We start from the raw sequence: 13,688 nt of genomic DNA, 5'->3' as shown, positions 1-13,688 counted from the left end.
GTTGTGGTGTAATACCCTACTCCAGTGTGTGGTGTGTGGACTGCCTCTTGGGCTGATGATGACGAACAATACAAGGAAGAACAGCCTTGCGAGGGTCTGTTCTTGGCTGGGGCGATGAACTGATGGGAGGAGTTCATCCACCTTTCTCTCTCTCTTTCTCTCTGCTTCTAGCCTCCCTAACGAGCCTCTTTCTTCCTACCACCCAACCCCCTTGCTCTATGGGTGGCTGGTCCTATTTATAGAGGCCCTGGTCCTCTTCCCAAATATTGAGCAGGAAGGAAGCCAACAATGGCGGGCTAATTTGAAAGGGGACAGCAAGTATCAGCTATCCTAACAAAAGTAGTCTTCGCCTGTGCAAAGCTCTGGTGATGACGCCGTCTTGGGCTCCATGGTGACCTCCGTCTCGTAGTCCTCCTGGTCTTGGTCTCGTTGCACCGAAATGGCAACCTTTGCCTGATGCCTCGGTACTCTGCGGCTGCGCTTGCCCCATTTGCACCAAAGAGGAAAGGAGGACGCTGTGCGGGCTGGCACCCACCTGGCGCCCTGAGTCGTCATGGCTTGCGTCACAGGCACCTCGCGAGGTACCCCGCCTTGATCTCTCCGCCTCCTCGTGAGCCAGCCTGACGAGGCCGTGCCTGAGGAAGCTTCGTGTCGTCGGCCCCGCGAGGCTTGGCCCCTCGCGAGGGTCTTGAGTTTGTGTTGGTGAAGATGGGCCGTGCTGGGGCCCCTTTGAGCCACGCCGCAGGCCGCAGGCAGGCAAGTCTGGGGACCCCCGTTCCCAGAACGCCGACATTAGCCCCCGGGCCCAAGGCGCGCCCGGACTTGGCCGTGCAGGGAGGCGGAAGGGCAAGAGCGAAGCGCCACGGGCCCTAACAGCCTGCGGCCTTGGGCGCCGCGTGGCGGTTGACTTGACGTGGGTGCCTTAGCAGCCGCGCGAGTTGATAAGGGAGTGGCGTCCGCCTAGGCCCTTCTTCTTGCTTCCCCCGGTTGCTGTTCAGATCCCCTTTCCTGCGCTTCTCCTTCCTTCCTCCGAAATCTCCAGATCTGCTCTGACCGTGCGACCCAGGAAGCCATGGCGCCTCGCCAGCCCCCGGCCGCAGCTTGGTACTCATCTGCCCTGGACCCGCCAAACATGTCGGAGGTGGGCCTTGCCCGGTTGCGCCGGATAGCAACGGCGCGAGGCATCAACGGGGCGAAGGTGTTCAAGGCCGGCTCCGCCACCCCTGAGGGTCAGAGGAGCACCTTCTATCCACTCTTCGTAAGTGCCATTGTTGCTGGCCTGGTGCCTCCCTTCTCCGAGTTCTTCTTCTCTGTCCTCCGCCATTACAAGCTACAGGCTCTGCATCTCCATCCCAACTCCGTCCTTCTCCTCGCGATCTTTGCCTATTATTGCGAGGCCCATGTTGGGGTGCAGCCCTCAGTGGCCTTGCTGCGCCACTACTTCTCCCTCCGGACCTCTTGCGGTCCTGCTTCCGCGTGCGTGAGCTTCGTCGCGTACGGTGGCGCCATTGCCATCTCGAACTCTGGGAAGAGGATTGAGGGCTTCAGGAGCAAGTGGGTCTTGGTGGACGCTGAGCGCATCCACCCTCGGCTGATCTTGCCCACCGAGCAGCCCATGAGCTCCAGCAATTGGGATCGAGCGGAGCTCACGGATCCCCGCGCGAAGATGGTGTTGGAGAAGATGGACGCGGATCTAAGGCCGGCCGACATGGCGGCGGCGAAGCTGACCGGCGCGTCGTTGCTGAGGGAGTTCCTGGAGCACCAGCTGGCTCCGCTTCGGTAGTACTCGCTTCCAATGTGGAGGCCCCGTCTGAGCCCCGTGGCCTGGGCCGATGGAAACTTGGCTGCGGTTCTCCAATCTCTGGTCGGGGGCAATGTAGCGAGGTTGGAGGGCGCTCCTACGCCCTTGTTCCTCCGCGACGACTGGGAGCGGGTAGTGAAGTCCATGCCCGTCTTCAACGGGGAAGGGCCCGTGCCCCTGGAGGCTCCCGAGGGACCGGTGGACGTGCCCTCCGGCGACTTCAGCAAAGAGGAAGAAGGAGGGGAGCGCGGAAAAGGGCCTGACTCCGAGGCGACTGATGGAGAGTCGAGGGCTCCCCTCCCCCGGCGCAGGTCCCGCATTCTCCACCTCTCTCTGAACGATGACGACGAGGATGACGATGAAGACGACGACGAGAAGGACGGCGGGATCTCGCCCCCGATCCCGAAGAAGGACAGGACCGGGCTGATCTCCCGCGGGTCTCCCCCGGCCCCGGGGCGAACCGCGGACGCACCTTCCGCCTCCAAGCTTCCCGAGGTTGACCGTTCCAGCCGGCTTTCAGGCTTCAAATTTGGCCGGAGGCCGCTTGAGCTCACTGGCGACGACCCGTAAGCATTCGATTCTTGTCTTTATCTCTTGCTCTGCTTCTGAGGCTTGACGTCCGCATCTTTGGATAGGTTGGCGCCCGCAGCAAAGAAGTCAAAGGGGGCTCCTGAGGTTCTGTTCGTGACAGCGCCCCTGAAGGAAGGTGACCGCGACGCACAAGCTTCTCCCGCCCAGTCGTCCTCGCGGGGCCTAACTGAGCCGGCTGGGGCGAGCTCAGCCCCCACGGCCCAAGTGGCTCCCAAGGTGCTCCCGTCTGCCGCCGCTGCTACAGCTACCGGGGCGTGGCAGACTCCGCCTCAGGATGCTGCGGCCGTGCTGCCGCCTTGTCCTCCTACTCCACCGGCTGCTATCTCCCCGACTCCTTCCGCCGTTCTGGACCGCGTTGTTGCTGAGCTGGACCGGCTGCGGCAGGATCTTCTCGGCGCCGACCCTCGCCTGGTGGCCGGGCGCTTGGAGCTGGTTTCTGGATGGGTTCGCTCTGATGCTTCGATTCGGGCGGCGCTGGTCCAGGCCTCGACGGCATGCGACAAGGAGAAGCAGGCCGTCCTTGAGGCGAAGGCTGCTCGCGATGCAGCCCTGGGAGAGGTGGTCGACGTCCGTGGTTGTTGCAAGGCATTGGAGGACGAGCTGCAGGGCCTGCGGGATCAGCTCATGAAAGAGGTTCACCTTCGCCAAGAGCAGGAAGAAGGGCCGGGAGGCCAAGCTCAAGAAACGCCGCGACCGCCTAGGCACGCTGGAGCAGGAATTGGGGGCAAGGAAGGCCGAGCTGGACGGCAAGGCCCTGGTCCTTGCCGAAGACCGCGCGGCCTTCACGGAGCTGGAGGCGAAGGCTCGCTCCTCGCTGAGGACGCTTTACGACAGCGGCCTGGAGAGCCCGCTGGCCGGTGCCGAGGACGGCCCCGCCAAGCTGCTTCCCTTCTTGGTCCACGCTCTTGAAGATGTCGCCCCTGGCCTCGGCCCTATGGCTGAGGCCCAGGCGCGTGTTCTGTCTTCTGCAGCACTGACGCGGGTTCTCACCCACATCCACCTTCGCGATCCCGGGTTCGACCTGGACAGCCTGCTAGAGCCCGTGAGCGGCAAGCGTGCGGCGGCTGCTGCCGAGGCCGTGAAGGGTCGCGCAGAGGCTCTACTGGGGAAGTTCCGGGCCTTCAGCACCAAGCCGGAGCAAGGCGTTGCCGACCCCGCTGCTCCGTGAGGCGAACCCACGCCGCGCTGCTCCCCCGCCGCCAAGTGACTCCATCGTGGCTCCTGTCCTGCTTTTAATTCCTGCACATGTATCATGCCTCGGGGAGGCGTTTAAACTTGCGCCTGATATTGGGATAACAGTGTGGACTGCAATATTTGCTTTAGAATTCCTTTGAAATTTGTGCTTTTCCTTCCTACTTGCTTACGTTCTACGCCGGCAGAGCCCGGCCCCGCGCGTACCTCGCCCAGCAATAGCCCCGACCGGAAACCAGGACAGGACCAAGGAGTGAGGGGCTACGTGACAAGTTACGCTCCTGAGTCGCGATGTTCAGGAGTCCCCCTTGGCACACGAACTGCAAGTAGAGAGGTGTAATGTGGGTGGATCCACCGTCCTACGTCTGCAGAGCCCGGCCCGCGCATACCTCACACAGCAATAGCCCCAACCGGAAACCAGGACGGGACCAAAGGAGTGAGGGGCTACGTGACCAGTTAGGCTCCTGAGTCGCGATGCTCAGGAGTCCCCCTTGATGCTCAAACGGCCTTCATACCTTGGCTCCGCCCAGGGAGAGGCACGTGAGGAACCAGGCCCGTGGGGACCTGGATGGGCGGCGTGCATCTGGGCGTGACCCTGGCGCAGCCCCCGTGCCCATCCCCCTTGCGCGGCACTCTCGAGGGGAGGCGTTGCGATGAGGCTAGACACTGAGCAGTGGGCTCCCTGAGGTTGATGCGTCCCGGAGGCCACCCTCAGTTGTTTATCACCAGCGCGGAGCATAGCACTTCCGTATGAGTACGGGCATAGCCGCTCCTCGGCAGTGTCGTCAGCCAGCGCGGAGCATGGTGCTTCCACTGGTGCGTGGGAGGGGGGGCCCTCCGGGAGGAGCCCCCGGGACGTGTACAGCCCCGCCCTGACACATGGCTGGCATGGTAGGGCCTGACGAGGTGTATCTGGGCACCCGTGAGCCATCGCGGGACTCATGGGGCCCTACCTCTAGGCGGGTTGCGCCTGGCACTGGGCCTTATCTTGTGTTGTGTCCCTGCAAGTTCGGTTAGATGCATGCACTCTACGTCCTCGGGTCCCGGCCCTCGAGCTGGTCTCAGCCGTCGCTGGTATGCCAGGTCGCGATGCCGTGGTCAAGGCCAGAGGGTGAGGGCTGGAGAGCCAGTAAGAGCCCTGAGTCGCGATGCTCAGGTACCCCCCCCCTTTAACATGCAAGTGGTCAACATGGAGAAGAGGAGGCACCGCGGACCGGCATCAAATAATCAAGCATGGCGGTTCTAACGCATAACCGGAAATTAACGCAAATGGGGTACATGCCGCTGAGCCTGGCCCGAGCGGCTTGGGGATCATGCAGCCCGAGGGGCGCCCCCAACAAGGTAAGCTAACGACGCGAAATAAAAGGGATACATGCCACAGGGATGGACCCACGCGGCCTGGGAATAACGCAGCCCTGGGGGCGCTCCTAGCCGGAAGTGAAACTTGAAAGATGTCACCTGATGACGCTGAAGACGAAGGGGTGTTGGTGTAGCCGGCTCGGTGGGCTGCGGAAGCCGATCCTCATGAGCCCCCCAGGCCCAGGGGCCTCGGGAGGCTCCGGAGGCGCTGGCGGATCCTCGCGGGCCATCTTCATCTCCGCTAGGGCTGCGGAGCACCTGGCCTCTTGTGCCTCCGTGATGCCCCTCATGAGGCACTGGTACGCGTCAGCCGCGCTCGGCAAGCCGTAAGGCATGCGAACGTAGCTGTGGGGTGGACCTCCACAGCGCCCCACTTGCGAGGGCCAGAGGCGCTCCAGGGAGGTGACTTGGTTGAGCCCTGGTACGTCGACACAGACGCGCAGCCCGGCATCCTCGCCTGGATGGGGAGCCACTGCTGGTAGGCGGCGGGCGCCTCTCATGACTCTGGACTCCTGTAGCTCCTGAATGGCCTTGCTGACGAACTCCTGTGGGTCTGGATCTCCTTGCCTTGCTCCTTGTTGAGGGAAACGTGCTTCGAACACGCCTCCATGTGGTGCCCCAGCGCCTCCCTCGTGACCCTTGCTAGGCCGGTGGCCCTCCAGGGGAGAGCCCCCGAGCCCTGCCTGAGGAGGGTGCCGGGCGCGCTTTCCCATGCGATGGAAGGAGGTTCCCCCTAGGCAGGCACGGGCCCAGAGGGGCCTACCTCCTGAGGGGCCAGGCCGGACGATGTCTTCTTCTTGGGGGCGGCCTCGGGAAGCCTCCTGCTTCCGCGATCCGGGTCTTCCAGTGATGCGGCCTGAAAGGCTCGCTCCAGGGAACACACTGCGTCCTTCTCTTCACAGGGCACCGTGATGACTCCGCCGCTTCCTGGCATCTTGAGGACGTTGTAGCTGTGGTGAGTCACGGCCATGAACTTGGCCAGCGCCGGGTACCCGAGGATGGCGTTGTACGGCAGGCGGATGTGAGCGACGTCGAAGTCGATGAGCTCGGTGCGGTAGTTGTCGCGTGCCTCGAAGGTGATGGGGAGGCGGACCTGCCCGATCGGGACCGTGGAGCCGTCGGTGATACCGGAGAAGGGCTTGGTTGGCTGGAGCTGGCTGTAGGGCACTTGGAGGTTGTTGAACGTCTCTACGGACAGGACGTTGAGCCCTGCCCCGCCATCGATGACGGTCTTGGTGACCGCCATGTTGCTGATGATCGGGGAACAAAGCATCGGGAGGACTCCGGCTGTAGCCGCACACTTGAGTTGACCTGCTGAGCTGAAGGTGATGGCGCACGCCGACCACCTGAGAGGGCGCGTGGCTTCGAGCCTGGGGAGGGCTGCATTCACTTCGCGGGCGAACTGCTTGAAGATGCGCTGAGAGGCTGGGGCCTGAGCTCCGCCCAGGATGCAGGCGATCGCGCGCGGCTCCTGGAAGCCCCCAGCCTCCTCGTCCTGGTGGCGGTCCTCGTTTCTCCTTGGCTACAACGGTAGTGGTGGGAGGCCTGCGTTGCCTTGCGGGTGATCCTTGCGAGGCTAATCCCTCCAGCCTCCCTCGCGAGGTGGGTCTTGCCAGCGATCCTCACGAGGTTGGTCGCGCCACCCCTGGCGCGGGCCACGGTCTTCCCAGCGCCCTGCGTTCCTTCCTCCTCCTCGGCCGTATCCCCGGTCACCACAGTCAGGGCGACGGCCGATCCTTCCTTCACGCACGGCTCGGAGTTCTTGGAATTCGCTGGTGTTGTGGGTGTGGAGGTCATGGTACACGCAGTACCAGCTGCCCTTGGGAGGTTCGGGCTGATCTCTGCCCTGCTTAGTGTCTGGTTCTGCCGCGAGCACGGCAGCCCCCTTGCGCTTCACTTCCTTGGCCTTGAGCTTCTTCTCTTCTGGGTCTGCGGCAGGCAGCTCAAGGAGGGAGAGACGCCCTTCCTCAGCCCTGGCGCACTTGTTTGCCAAGTTGAACAGCTCCAAAGAAGTGCACAGGTCTTCATGCATTGCCAGCTCCTCCTTCATCTTGATGTCGCACACCCCGTCGGAGAAGGCTGAGATGATGGCCTCTTCAGTCACCTTGGGAATCTTGAGGCGTGCGTTGTTGAAGCGCTGGATGTACTTCTGCAGGGTCTCCTCGGGTTGTTGCTTGATGCGGCGCATGTCGCTCACGGCGGGTGGCCGGTCGCGAGTACCTTGGAAGTTGGCGATGAAGCGGGTGTGCATCTCTTCCCAGGAGGAGATTGTGCCTGGAGCCAGGTTCAGGAGCCAGGTGCGGGCCCCGTCCTTGAGTGCCATGGGAAACTAGTTCGCCATGACCTTCTCATCTCTGTTGGCAGCTTCGATGCCCAGCTCGTAGAGCTGGAGGAACTCTGTAGGGTCGGCCGTGCCGTCGTAGCGAGGAGGCAGGTCCGGCTTGAACTTGCCTGGCCACGCGATGCTGCGCAGCTCGGTGGTATAGGCGCGGCAGCCTGCTGTGGCCACGGGAGGCCTTGGGTGATGGAGAGCCTGGTCTTGCATGTCCCCACGCGCCGGAGCAGGAGGATGGTTGCGATGTGCTGGAGCAGGTAGCGCCCGGGCAGCTTCTGGCGGGCGAGGGACTTCTTGGCAGCTCTGCTCTTGCCGCGCTGGCACCTGACAAAGCGAGTTCCGCCCAGGGGCCACGCGCCTTGGAGCCATGGCGTCTTCTTGGGGAGGAGGCGGCCGGGGCGCCGCCGGAGCCTCGTCGCCCGCGCGGGGCGGGGTGCGGTGCAGTGGAACGGACGGCGCGGAAGAACCCCCTGCAGCGCGGACGAGCTCGGCGACACGGCCGAGCCATTCTTCGTAGACGTCGTCGACGGGACGGTAGCGTAGGAGCTCGTTCGCCGCGATGAGTGCAGCCCGAGCCTCCATGGGCGCGCGGAGCGCGCGGGACGAAGATCCAGCTGGGGCGAGTGAGGGAGTCGCGGTGCGGCCGTCTTGGCGCACGGATGGATGCTGAGACGATGCTTGCTGCTCGTCCCCCACCGGGCCGGTGGCGGCGTTGACGGCAGGTGATGGGGAACGGCGAGGACGCCCGCCGACAGGGGCTGTCTGGGCGACGCGGGAAGCGAGGGCGGCCCAGCGCTCCACGCGGGCCCGACGTGCGTCAGACATGAGCGTGATTTCGGAGGAGAGCGGGGCGGTGGAAGATGAATTCCGGCGCACCCCTACCTGGCGCGCCAAATGTCGGATTTCGGGTTCCGGCAGACCCTTGAGGTTCGAACACTGGGGTGCGCGCGGAGATTTCGCCTCCTACCTACCTGCACCCCTCCACCATGCTAGGATCAAAGCTATGAAAAGAACAACACAAGGGACACCGGGTTTATACTGGTTCGGGCCACCGTTCTGGTGTAATACCCTACTCCAGTGTGTGGTGTGTGGATTGCCTCTTGGGCTGATGATGACGAACAATACAAGGAAGAACAGCCTCGCGAGGGTCTGTTCTTGGCTGGGGCGATGAACTGATGGGAGGAGTTCATCCACCTTTCTCTCTCTCTTTCTCTCTGCTTCTAGCCTCTCTAACGAGCCTCTTTCTTCCTACCACCCAACCCCCTTGCTCTGTGGGTGGCCGGTCCTATTTATAGAGGCCCTGGTCCTCTTCCCAAATATTGAGCGGGAAGGGAGACAATAATGGCGGGCTAATTTGAAAGGGGACAGCAAGTATCAGCTACCCTGACAAAAGTAGTCTTCGCCTGCGCAAAGCTCTGGTGATGACGCCGTCTTGGGCTCCATGGTGACCTCCGTCTCGTAGTCCTCCTGGTCTTGGTCTCGTTGAACCGAAATGGCAACCTTTGCCTGATGCCTCGGTACTTCGCGGCTGCGCTTGCCCCCTTTGCACAAAAGAGGAAAGGAGGACGCTGCACGGGCTGGCACCCGCCTGGCGCCCTGAGTCGTCATGGCTTGCGTCACAGGCACCTCGCGAGGTACCCCGCCTTGATCTCTCCACCTCCTCGTGAGCCAGCCTGACGAGGCCGTGCCTGAGGAAGCTCCGTGTCGTCCGCCCCGCGAGGCTTGGCCCCTCGCGAGGGTATTGAGTTTGTGTTGGTGAAGATGGGCCGTGCTGGGCCCCCCTTCGAGCCACGCCGCAGGCCGCAGGCAGGCAATTCTGGGGACCCTCGTTCCCAGAACCCCGACAGTTTTGCAGGGAAAGACTAAGGGTTATGGATATGTGCATTATTCTTCAAATCATTATGTTCATAAATCCTCGAAAAATTTCTATGCTTACTCATATGCTTACCCTAACCCCTCTTATGTGAAACGAAGTGGATTGGCATCTATGCCACCTTTCTCTTATGGAGCTCGCAGAATGATGAACTCTTTACCACCCATTCAGATGTGGGTGGTGAAGAAAAAGAACTAATCTTTTATGCAGGGTCAGGTCTCTAGAAGAACTTAAACGTCTGAAGAATTTACTAGAGACCTGAATATGCTTGAAAGGATGCAAGCTAATCATGAAGAAATGAATTTTCATTTCTCACGGCCTCATACTATTTTATGTGTTCTATCACTTGATGAAATTGATCTGATGAATTTGATGTCATATTATTCACTTAGGAAGTATATGAGTTCGTAAGCTGCACTAATTCATCTACAGGATGATCAACCCAAAGCCACTGAGTGGGTCCTCGACAGTGGATGTACAAATCACATGACTGGTGACAGGAGCTTATTGATGGACACTGCTTTATCTCCATCGCATCTGAAGCATATCACCTACGCTGATAAAGGCAAAAGCAAGGTATTGGGTCTAGGTAACGTGGCAATCTCAAAGGATAGACACATGGACAAAGTCATGCTTGTCGAGTCCTTAGGGTTCAACCTCATGTCTGTCTCAATGCTTTGTGATCTTGATATGGTTGTTGTCTTTGGCAAGTCGTTGTGTTGTGATAATGGAAGCTGGCAATTCCAAAGTCTTCGAAGGCTTTAGGAGAGGAGATTTGTATATTGTTGATTTCTCTATAGGACCACAACCTGCCACATATCTACTTGCAAAAGCTTCAGAAGGCTGGCTATGGCATCCACGACTTGGTCATGCTGGCATGAGGAACTTGCACACGCTCGTGAAGAAGAAGCATGTCATCGGCATTGAGGGTGTCAAATTCCTCAAGGACCATTTGTGTGGAGCTTGTGAAGTTGGAAAGATGACCAAGGCCAAGCATCCCTCAAAGACCATCATGACTACCACTCGTCCATTTGAATTGCTTCACATGGATCTCTTTGGCCCTACTCATTATGCCACATTTACCAATCCTGCATCTTTATATGGCTTTGTCATTGTTGATGACTATTCTCATTATACATGGGTGCATGATACGTCTCCAACATATCTATAATTTTTGATTGTTCCATGCTATTATATTATCTATTTTGGATGTTTATGGGCCTTATTAAACACTTTTATATTATTTGGAACTTATTTTTGGACCAGAAGAAGCCCACGGAGTATCGGAGTTGGACCAGGAGAGTCCTGGGCTGCCCACGAGGGTGGGGGGCGCGCCCACCCCCCTGGGCGCGCCCCCCTGCCTCGTGGACAGCCCGCAGGTCCACCGACGTACTTCTTCCTCCCATATATACCCATATACCCTAAAAACTTCGGGGAGCAGAATAGATCGGGAGTTCCGCCGCCAGAAGCCTCCGTAGCCACCGAAAACCAATCTAGACCCGTTTCGGCACCCTGCCGGAGGGGGCAATCCCTCTCCGGTGTCCATCTTCATCATCCCGGTGCTCTCCATGACGAGGAGGGAGTAGTTCTCCCTTGGGGCTGAGGGTATGTAACAATAGCTATGTGTTTGATCTCTCTCTCTCTCTCTCGTGTTCTTGAGGTGGTACGATCTTGATGTATCACGAGCTTTGCTATTGTAGTTGGATCTTATGATGTTTCTCCCCCTCTACTCTCTTGTAATGGATTGAGTTTTCCCTTTGAAGTTATCTTATCGGATTGAGTCTTTAAGGATTTGAGAACACTTGATGTATGTCTTGTGTGGGATACCCGTGGTGACAACGGGGTATTCTATTGATTCACTTGATGTATCTTTTGGTGATCAACTTGCAACTTCCGCCCATGAACCTATGCATAGGGGTTGGCACACGTTTTCGTCTTGACTCTTTGGTAGAAACTTTGGGGCACTCTTTGAGGTTCTATGTGTTGGTTGAATAGATGAATCTGAGATTGTGTGATGCATAACGTATAATCATACCCACGGATACTTGAGGTGACATTGGAGTATCTAGGTGACATTAGGGTTTTGGTTGATTTGTGTCTTAAGGTGTTATTCTAGTACGAACTCTAGGGCTGTTTGTGACACTTATAGGAATAGCCCAACGGATTGATTGGAAAGAATAACTTTGAGGTGGTTTCGTACCCTACCATAATCTCTTCGTTTGTTCTCCGCTATTAGTGATTTTGGAGTGACTCTTTGTTGCATGTTGAGGGATAGTTATGTGATCCAATTATGTTATTATTGTTGAGAGAGCTTGCACTAGTGAAAGTATGAACCCTAGGCCTTGTTTCCTAGCATTGCAATACCGTTTACGCTCACTTTTATCATTAGTTACCTTTCTGTTTTTATATTTTCAGATTACAAAAACCTTTATCTACCATCCATATACCACTTGTATCACCATCTCTTCGCCGAACTAGTGCACCTATACAATTTACCATTGTATTGGGTGTGTTGGGGACACAAGAGACTCTTTGTTATTTGGTTGCAGGGTTGCTTGAGAGAGACCATCTTCATCCTACGCCTCCTACGGATTGATAAACCTTAGGTCATCCGCTTGAGGGAAATTTGCTACTGTCCTACAAACCTCTGCACTTGGAGGCCCAACAACGTCTACAAGAAGAAGGTTGTGTAGTAGACATCAAGCTCTTTTCTGGCGCCGTTGCCGGGGAGGTTAGTGCTTGAAGGTATATCTTTAGATCTTGCAATCGAATCTTTTAGTTTCTTGTTTCAGCGCTAGTTTAGTTTATAAAAGAAAACTACACAAAAATGGAATTGAGTTTGCCTCATACGCTTCATCTTAATATCTTTCGTGAGTATGATGGAAAGGAAAATTGTGCCAAAGTGTTAGAAGAAGAATGCATTAAAATGTTTGGCACTAAATATTTGAATGATGATCATGATTGCAATGTTGTTAGTTTGAATTCCTTGAATATCCATGATGCTAATGATATGAAAAGGCCCAAGCTTGGGGATGCTATGTTTGAAGAAGATGATGTTTTTGAGAATATATTTGCTGCAATTAATGTTTGTCCCAAGCTTGGGGATGCTACGTTTAATGAAGATGATATTTTTAGTCTCCCAAGTTTTGATATGCAAATTTATAATGATGATAGAATGCCTCCTACTTATGATGATTACATTGATGAAAGTGTATTTGGATAGGTCATGACTTTATTTAGTAATGATTCCACTATCTTGGAAGAGGTTTCAATTGATTATGATGAGAACAAAGTTGCTACTTATGATAATTATTGTGATGATACATATGCTATAAAAAGTAGTGATGATTATATTTATAAAACTTGTCATGATTATGATTACCCTTTTTCTGAACATTACTCTTTTAATGTGGAAATAATTTATAGTATTCGAGTCTCTTATGATACTCCCACTATTTCGAAGGAGAAGAATCTTGCTTATGTGGAGAGTAGTAAATTTTCTATGCTTGTAGATCATGAAAAGAATGCTTTAGGTGCTGGTTATATTGTTGAATTCATTCATGATGCTACTGAAAATTATTATGAGGGAGGAATACATGCTTGTAGGAATTGCAATAATATCAAGTTTCCTCTCTATGTGCTTAAGGTTTCAAAGTTATGCTTGTTTTGCCTTCCTATGCTAGTTGATTATTGTTCCCATAAGTTGTTTGCTCACAAAATCCCTATGCATAGGAAGTGGGTTAGACTTCAATGTGTTAGTCATATTCTTCATGATGCTCTCTTTATGTTTCAATTCTTATCCTTTATGTGAGCATCATTGAAATCATCATGCCTAGCTAGGGGCGTTAAACGATAGCGCTTGTTGGGAGGCAACCCAATTTTATTTTTGTTCCTTGATTTTTTTTCCTGTTTAGTAATAAATAATTTATCTAGCCTCTGTTTAGATGTGGTTTTTATGCTTTTAATTAGTGTTTGTGCCAAGTAGAACCTTTGGGAAGACTTGGGGAAAGTCTTTGTGATCATGCTGTAAAAAACAGAAACTTTAGCGCTCACGAGAATTGCTGCCATTTTTTATTGGAGAGTGCTACTTAGTTAATTCTTTTTGAAGATGATTAATAGATAAATTCCTCACGGCAGCAATTTATTTGAGAATTTATGAGTTCCAGAAGTATACATTTGATCCAGATTACTACAGACTATTCTGTTTTTGACAGATTCTATTGTCGATGTGTTGTTTGCTTATTTTGATGAATCTATGAGTAGTATCGGAGGGTATGAACCATAGATAAGTTGGAATACAGTAGATATTACACCAATATGAATTTAGAATGAGTTCACAACAGTACCTAAGTGGTGATGTATTTTCTTATACTAACGGAGCTTATGAGTTTTCTGTTAAGTTTTGTGTTGTGAAGTTTTCAAGTTTTGGGTAAAGATTCGATGGACTATGGAATAAGGAGTGGCAAGAGCCTAAGCTTGGGGATGCTCAAGGCACCCCAAGGTAATATTCAAGGACAACCAAGAGCCTAAGCTTGGGG

Source organism: Triticum urartu, chromosome 7, assembly GCF_003073215.2.
Source record: "Triticum urartu cultivar G1812 chromosome 7, Tu2.1, whole genome shotgun sequence".
NCBI lineage: Eukaryota > Viridiplantae > Streptophyta > Magnoliopsida > Poales > Poaceae > Triticum > Triticum urartu.
The sequence above is the reverse complement of the archived record's forward strand: the minus strand, read 5'-3'. Positions refer to the sequence as shown.